General features: G+C 45.6%; 1 protein-coding gene across 1 annotated transcript in view; it reads right to left on the reverse strand.

Annotated features, from left to right (window-relative positions):
- The window catches only part of ppfibp2b (PPFIA binding protein 2b), a 299033-nt gene extending 290720 nt beyond the window's left edge, over nt 1-8313 (reverse strand). The window contains exon 1 of the mRNA XM_078220899.1: nt 8218-8313. The gene's annotated coding sequence lies outside the window, so the exon portion shown is untranslated. The remainder of the gene's footprint in view (nt 1-8217) is intronic.
- Between the last annotated feature and the right edge of the window lie 676 nt (nt 8314-8989).

Here is an 8989-nt window from a genome sequence, read left to right on the forward strand (position 1 = left end):
TCTTTAACCACCTTATCAACTTGCCCGATCACTTTCAAGGATTTGTGTATAGAGGTGTCATATATTCATCTGCACATATGCTCACATATATGTTCATATGTCCTACTTCACATTAAGTTGATCTTTCGCTACACTGTAGCTACAACTGTATCACTACATTCTGCACCTCTCCCTTCCTTCTCTATGTACGGTATGCTTTGCCTGTATAGCGTGCAAGAAATGATACTTTTCACTGTATACTAATACATGTGACAATAATAAATCAAATTGGAGGGAGTGTTGCTCGGGCTGCAGTGGAGAGTGACAGTTGGGGAAGTGTGGGGAAGTTTTTTGTTTTCTTTTTTTCTTGCTGGTAATGGCTTCAGGGATGGCAGTTCAGGCAGTATGCTGCATCTCCTGTGGGATGTATGTGGTGAGGAAATCCAGTAGTGTTTCAGGAGATTTTAGTTGTAAGAAGTGCATTAGATTGCAGCTTCTGGAGGAGCGTGTAAAGGAGCTGGAGGGGGAGGTAGAGGAACTCCGCATAATTCGGGAGGCGGAGGTGGAAGTTGATAGGAGTTATAGAGAAATAGTAACTCCTAGAAATGAGGCTTGGGTCAATGCCAGGAGGAGGGGTAAGAAGCAATCGGGAAGACAATCCCCTGGGGCGGTTCCCCTCCATAATAGGTTTTCGGTGCTGGAGGCTACAGTTGAGGAGGAATCAACTGAGCATAGAGAGCAGATCTCTGGGGGTGAGCCGAGTGAGAAAGCTCAGGTGGTTAGGGGCTGTAAAAGACTGGGCCTTGTGATTGGGGACTCCACAATTAAGGAGACAGATAGGAGGGTCGGAACTAAAGGTAGGGACTCAGGGTTGGTGTGTTGCCTACCAGGGGCTGGGGTCCGGGATGTGTCTGACAGGGTATTCAGGACTCTTAGGGGGGAGGGAGATAAACCACAAGTTATTGTACATGTGGGGACACACGACATAGGGAGGATAGGGGAAGGGGATATTAGGCAGGGATTTATGGAGTTGGGGTGGAAACTAAAGGCCAAGACTGACAGAGTGGTTATCTCTGGACTCTTGCCTGTACCACGGGATAGTTTAGAGAGGAATAGGGAGAGGGAAGGTTTGAATTCATGGCTGAGGGGATGGTGCAGGAGGGAGGGGTTCAGGTACTTAAGCAATTGGGGCTCGTACTGGGGAAGGTGTGACCTCTATGAGAAGGATGGTCTACACCTTAATCAGAAGGGGACCAATATCCTGGGGGGTAAATTTGCTAAGGCCATGCAGGGAGGTTTAAACTGATTCGGGGGGGGGGAGGGATCCTGAGTAGTGGGGCTGAAAGTGAGGGATGCATGGATGGGGACTGCAATGCACGGCATTGCAGAGGTGGGGTGGAGCAGGGTTTGAAATGTGTATACTTCAATGCCAGGAGTATTCGCAATAAAGTGGGTGAACTTGCAGCGTGGATCAGTACCTGGGACTTCGATGTTGTGGCTATTTCAGAGACATGGATAGAGCAGGGGCAGGAATGGATGCTGCAGGTCCCGGGGTTCAAATGTTTTAGTCGAAGTAGGGAAGGAGGTAGAAGAGGGGGAGGGGTAGCATTATTGGTCAGAGATTGTATCACAGTGTCAGAGAGGAGGTTTGATGAGGACTTATCTGTTGAGGTAGTATGGGCGGAGATTAGAAATAGGAGAGGAGAGGTCACCCTGTTGGGAGTCTTTTATAGACCTCCTAAAAGTTCTAGAGAGGTTGAGGAAAGGATTGCGGAGTCAATCCTGCTTAGGAGTGAAAGTAATAGGGCAATTGTTATGGGGGATTTTAACTTGACTAATATTGACTGGAATTGTTATAGCTCTAGCTCGTTAGAGGGGTCAGTTTTTGTTCAAAGCGTGCAGGAAGGTTTTTTGACTCAGTATGTAGACAGGCCAACTAGAGGTGAGGCTATATTGGATCTGGTGCTGGGAAATGAGCCAGACCAGGTGCTAGACTTGGAAGTTGGTGTGCATTTTGGTGATAGTGACCACAATTCGGTTACGTTCACCTTAGTGATGGTAAGGAATAGGCATGAACCTCGGGCCAATGGTTTTAGCTGGGGGAAGGGTAATTATGAGGCTATTAGGAGAGAATTAGGAAACATAGGTTGGACTAGGAGATTACAGGGACTGGGAACGTCCGACATGTGGAGTTTTTTCAAGGAGCAGCTACTGCGAGTCTGTGATAGGTATGTCCCTGTCAGGCAAGGAGGAATTGGTAGGGCTAGGGAACCGTGGTGCACCAAAAAAGTTTCTTTGTTGGTTAAAAAGAAAAAGGAGGCTTATGTTCGGATGAGACGTGAGCACTCGGGTAGTGCACTAGAAAGCTTTAGATTGGCTAAGAGGGAGTTGAAGAGCGAGCTTAGAAGGGCTAAAAGGGGACATGAGAAGACTTTGGCGGATAGGGTTAAAGAGAATCCTAAGGCGTTCTATAGGTATGTCAAGAACAGAAGGTTGGTTAGGGCAAGTTTAGGGCCAGTTATAGATGGCAGAGGGAAGTTATGTGTGGAACCGGAGGAGATTGGTGAAGCATTGAACCAATATTTCTCTTCGGTGTTCACGCAAGGGGACATGAATATAGCTGAGGAGGACACTGGGTTGCAAGGGAGTAGAATAGACAGTATTACAGTTGATAAGGAGGATGTGCAGGATATTCTGGAGGGTCTGAAAATAGATAAATCCCCTGGTCCGGATGGGATTTATCCAAGGATTCTCTGGGAGGCAAGAGAAGTGATTGCAGAGCCTCTGGCTCTGATCTTCAGGTCGTCGTTGGCCTCTGGTATAGTACCAGAAGATTGGAGGTTAGCGAATGTTGTCCCATTGTTTAAGAAGGGGAACAGAGACTTCCCCGGGAATTATAGACCGGTGAGTCTCACTTCTGTTGTCGGCAAGATGTTGGAAAAAATTATAAGGGATAGGATTTATAGTTATTTGGAGAGTAATGAATTGATAGGTGATAGTCAGCATGGTTTTGTGGCAGGTAGGTCGTGCCTTACTAACCTTATTGAGTTTTTTGAGAAAGTGACCAAGGAGGTGGATGGGGGCAAGGCAGTGGACGTGGTATATATGGATTTTAGTAAGGCGTTTGATAAGGTTCACCATGGTAGGCTTCTGCAGAAAATGCAGATGTATGGGATTGGGGGTGATCTAGGAAATTGGATCAGGAATTGGCTAGCGGATAGGAAACAGAGGGTGGTGGTTGATAGTAAATATTCATCATGGAGTGCGGTTACAAGTGGTGTACCTCAGGGATCTGTTTTGGGGCCACTGCTGTTTGTAATATTTATTAATGATCTGGATGAGGGTATAGTTGGGTGGATTAGCAAATTTGCTGATGACACCAAAGTCGGTGGTGTGGTAGACAGTGAGGAAGGGTGTCGTAGTTTGCAGGAAGACTTAGACAGGTTGCAAAGTTGGGCCGAGAGGTGGCGGATGGAGTTTAATGCGGAGAAGTGTGAGGTAATTCACTTTGGTAGGAATAACAGATGTGTTGAGTATAGGGCTAACGGGAGGACTTTGAATAGTGTGGAGGAGCAGAGGGATCTAGGTGTATGTGTGCATAGATCCCTGAAAGTTGGGAATCAAGTAGATAAGGTTGTTAAGAAGGCATATGGTGTCTTGGCGTTTATTGGTAGGGGGATTGAATTTAGGAGTTGTAGCGTTATGTTGCAACTGTACACAACTCTGGTGCGGCCGCACTTGGAGTACTGTGTGCAGTTCTGGTCCCCACATTACAGGAAGGATGTGGAGGCTTTGGAGAGGGTGCAGAGGAGGTTTACCAGGATGTTGCCTGGTATGGAGGGGAGATCCTATGAGGAGAGGCTGAGGGATTTGGGATTGTTTTCGCTGGAAAGGCGGCGGCTAAGAGGGGATCTTATTGAAACATATAAGATGATTAGAGGTTTAGATAGGGTGGATAGTGATAGCCTTTTTCCTCTGATGGAGAAATCCAGCACGAGGGGGCATGGCTTTAAATTGAGGGGGGTAGTTATAGAACCGATGTCAGGGGTAGGTTCTTTACCCAGAGGGTGGTGAGGGATTGGAATGCCCTGCCAGCATCAGTAGTAAATGCGCCTAGTTTGGGGGCGTTTAAGAGATCCGTAGATAGGTTCATGGACGAAAAGAAATTGGTTTAGGTTGGAGGGTCACAGTTTTTTTTTTTAACTGGTCGGTGCAACATCGTGGGCCGAAGGGCCTGTTCTGCGCTGTAATGTTCTATGTTCTATGTTCTATGTTCTAAATCAAATATGCTCATCTACACCTTTCAAAACCTCACCATTTCTCTCTTGCAATATTAGTCCTCAAAACTTTACAGTTCTTCATTAAGTGATGTTGCTGCCTTTTCACCATCTGGTCTACAGCATGCTGAAGCCTATAACTATCCACATCACTCCCTACCTGCTAGATTTGGTAGCATCTGCAAATGTTATAATGTTGCTCCCTACATTTAAGTCTAAGACCATAAGGAATAGGGAAAGGAGTAGGCCATTCAGCCCTTTGAGCCTACTCTGCTATTTAATAAGATCATGGCTGACCTAACATTCACTAAGTCCACTTTCCTGCCTTTTTACTGTAACCCTTAATTCCCCTACTAATTAAAGCCAATCACTCTCAGCCTTGAAAACGTTTCAATGCATCAACCTCCGTGGGATAAAGAATTCCACAGTTTCACCACTCAACAGTCTAGGTCATTTATAAAAATTGGAAAGTGTAATGGACCCAAAACTGGCTCTCAGCAAACATCACAGTCTGAAACCATCCATCCACCACCTTACACTGGAATGTCTTACAGTCAGGAGATAGCAAGGTGTTTTATAGTTAATCAGACAATTTGAAGTTTAGTCACTTATGTAATGAAGGCAACATCAGTCAATTTGTGCACGATAAAGTCCCACAAACAGGAATGTAATCATGACCAAATCATCTGTCTTTATGATGTTGATTGAGGGATAGCCGTTCCTTCAGAGTCGCTGGGTCAAAATCCTGGAATACCCTCCCTTACGGTATTGTGGGTCAACCCACAGAACATGGACTGCAGCGATCCAAGGTGGCAGCTCACCACCACCTTCTCAAGGGAACTAGGGATGGGCAATAAATGCTGGCCAGCCAGTGATGCCCATGTCCCATGAAAGAAGAAGAAAAAAAAATGTTGGCCAGGACACCAGGCATAATCACCTTACTCTTGGAAATAGTCCCACTGGACCTTTTACATCCACCTGAAAAAGCAGACAGAGCCTCGTTTAACTTATCTGAAAGAAAGCACCTCTGGAAGTGCAGCATTCACTTAGTACTGCATTGTCAGCCGAGATGACATGCTCTGAAATGGGACTTGAATGCATAACCTTCCGAGCTAAGGTGCAAATTCTATCACAAAGCGGTCGCAGGTACTTCAAGTGTTGGAAACTCTGGTTGGATCACAATCTGGAATGTTTAACTGCATAAACCCCACCTCACACCACATTCCCACAATAGGCGCCATTATTAATTGCCTGCTCCATGATTCCCACAATCCTCCATGCTCCAAAAATGGTTCCATGCATTGTGTGTTTTTTTTTGTGGAATGCACATAGATATTGCCTTTTGGTGGCTTAAATAATTCAATCACAGCTTCAATACAGACTTGATTAGCACACCATCGATAACCCTCAACATTCGCTCCTACCTCTACCAGCTGTAATGTGTACACATATAAAGGTAGATCACCAAGGCTCCTTTGACATCGTCTTCCAAAACCAGAACCTCAAATACTGAGAAGAGGTGTACAAGATTATGAGGGGCATGGACAGAGTGGATAAGGAGCAGCTGCTCCCCTTAGTTGTTGAAGGGTCAACCAAGAGGGGGTCATAGGTTTAAGGTGAGGGGCAGGAGGTTTAAGGATGTGAAGAAGAACTTTTTTTTAACCCAGAGGATGGTGATGATCTGGAATGCGCTGCCTGGGAGGATGCCTCATATCCTTTATAAAGTATCTGGATGAGCACTTGGCACGTCATAACATTCAAGGCTGTGGGACAAGTGCTGGTAAATGGGATTAGGTGGGAGCTCAGGTGTTTCTCACGTGTTGCTGCAGGCTTGATGGGCCGAAGGGTCTCTTGTGCACTGTACGATTCTATAAGAATACATGCAGGAAGCACTTGGAAACACCACCTGTAACTTCCCCTCCAAGCCACACACCATCCCGACTTGGAAACATATTGCAGTTCCTTCAGTTTATTCACAAGTAGGCTTACATTAATACCGCAATGAAGTTACTTTGAAAATCCCCTAATCGCCACACTGTTCGGGTACACGGAGGGAGAATTTAGCACGGCCAATCCCCCTAACCAACACATCTTTCGGACTGTCGCTGGGTCAAAATCCTGAAAACCCCTCCCTAACAGTACTGGGGGGCAGGGGGGGTGGTACCTACACATGGACTGCAGCTGGCGCACTGCCATCATCTCAAAGGGCAATAAATCCTGGATGCTCACATCCAATGAACAAATACAAAAAAAAACAAACTCAGACCATGCCCTTCCTTGGCTGGATGGCTCACCACCCCCCCCCCCCCCGGCCCCGCCGCCCCAAATGCTGCAGTTACTCACTTAGCCACTGGAGAAGCTCTACATGATGGACTATGTATCACTACTGCCTCATTCACAAAAACTGTCAGGTACCGCATTTTAAAAAGCTCAGAAAGAGGGATAATCGAGCAGATTTCCATCCTTTTACCTGCAGTCACACAGCTACTAAAAACTGCACAGTGGCACAAAGTAAAAGAAACTACTTTAATTATTTATGCTTCTTAAATTATTAAAACCATGAACTATGGAAATGGAACACTGTAGCGCAGAGTTTCCTATTGGCAGCTTAATGATTAAACACCAAGAGTAAAATAGTCTAAACTGACTATAAATCCGGTCCACCTACAAGAAGAAACTTATTCACCTTGAAAGGTTGAGTGGAATTTGAACAGGGAGAGTTAGAAATCAACCCGGGCCGCAGTGTTAAGCAGCGGACAGTGAAATCTGGCACCCATTACTTTACTCCATCCGATTTTAAAACAAAAAAAAGGATACATTCTCTCCCCAAGCCAACTTTCTATCGCCACATGGGGCGAGCGACGCAAAGCGGACTCGCTACTGTACCAGTCACTTGCTTTAGAGGATTGCAATGGGTAAGAGTAACCAAGCGTGTAAAATAGGCTGGACATTGACGCCGAGTTGCCCATCGCTGTGAAACTGATGCAGAGCTGTTGTGATACATTCACATGTCGACAGATAACAAGTCGCAGAGATTTTCTTTTGGGGGTTTGTGAAAAAGAGAATTTCCTCCCCACCGGCCCCTTGCGCTCAGTTGCAATCTCAGGATGAGAAACAGAATGCTCTGATTAGAAATGGCTTTCCATAGCCAACATCGAGCCAACAGTGCAGCAACTGACATGCGACTAATAAACTTTGTAGTGTAAGTAGTTCACTGCAAAGGAATATGAAGACTAGCCCTTTCGAAAGAATCATTCAATTTCCCCAGTGGATATTTTAACAAGAGGCTTGTGGCTTTAAATACAGCATTACTTTAAAGGATTGTTTTCGCTGGAGGGTGCGAGAGGGACGAATATTAAACTGCATAACCAGCACAAAAAACACAGGAAACTTTCCAACAAGTTACTTCTAGATTCAAGGGTTATTCTCTAAAAGATAAATCAGCTATAGCAGAACATAATGTTCCGTAATGCATATATAAAAAGGTAAAGTAGAAAGCGACATCTCACTGGGTAAAGGAGGGTTATAATCAGAGGAAATTTCAACTACTCAGCGCTAACCAAATATCTAAACCACTAAACAGGGACCCTGCAACTCATTCAGAATTTAAAAAGCTGATCCAAGTCAATTCACCGATGCATTCATTCATAGAAAGTTAATTTGCAAAACCTCTACGGCAAAAACAATCGATTGGGGAAAAAAAATTAGATTTGCAATCATCACATTTACAAAAATCAATTAAAGCGCGCAAAATTAATGTGCAAAAATGTAACTAAATTTCTAAATTGACAAAATGCATTTGCAAAATGAAACGTTAAGGATCAGGGTAGAGTGGGGGGGGGGGGTGACTTTTCCTACAATTTGAACCAAAATGTGTCAATGACAGTCAGAGAAGCGGGGGAAGTGGTCACTTTCCCCCCATGAATTCAGTGACTTTGTGGCGAGAGTGAACGGTCCTCACCTGTCCCCGTCACTCGCTGTAACCTGAGACGGTTCAAATCCCCTCTACAAACTTGCCCGGAGTCCAGAAGAACGAGGAACCTAATCTGCAGCTGTACACAGTTCCCAAACTCTCATTTCCCTCTCTGTCAGTCTGCAGGAGTTGGCAGGAGTCCCGTGAGGGGCGTTGTCATGTGATGAAACAATCCCAGACAAAGGAGGCGTTGCTTTCCTTCACAATAATAACAGTCCTTGGACAGATTATTGTATCAGAAACTCAGCTCCTACCAGTACCGCATGTTCCTCTGCTGCTTCCTGCAAATCCAAAAGATTTACGAGAAACGTGCTTGGGGGGTCTTCCCTAACCCTGCCAGGCTTGACACTCAGTTGAGAAAACATTCCCAATGGAATATTAGGCAGATTGAATTATGTTCGTTCCCCGTCACGAACTCTATCCCTAACCTTCTCCCAGGTCACTGTCCAAGGCTGAACTAGGTTGTTCACAAACCTGGTGTGCCACAGGGCTGCATGATGGCACAGTGGTTAGCACTGCTGTCTCACAGTGCCAGGGACCTGGGTTTGATTCCCGGCTTGGGTCACTGTCTGTGCGGAGTCTGCAAGTGGGTTTCAGCCGGGTGCTGCACTTTCTTCCCACAGTCCAAAAGATGTGCTGATCAGGTGCATTGGCCGTGCTAAATTCTCCTTCATTGTACCCGAACAGGGGCCGGAATGTGGCAACTAGGGGATTTTCACAGTAACTTTATTGCAATGTATAATGTCAGCCTACTTGTGAC

This window comes from Mustelus asterias, chromosome 9 (assembly GCF_964213995.1).
Source record: "Mustelus asterias chromosome 9, sMusAst1.hap1.1, whole genome shotgun sequence".
In the NCBI taxonomy this organism is placed as follows: Eukaryota; Metazoa; Chordata; class Chondrichthyes; order Carcharhiniformes; family Triakidae; genus Mustelus; species Mustelus asterias.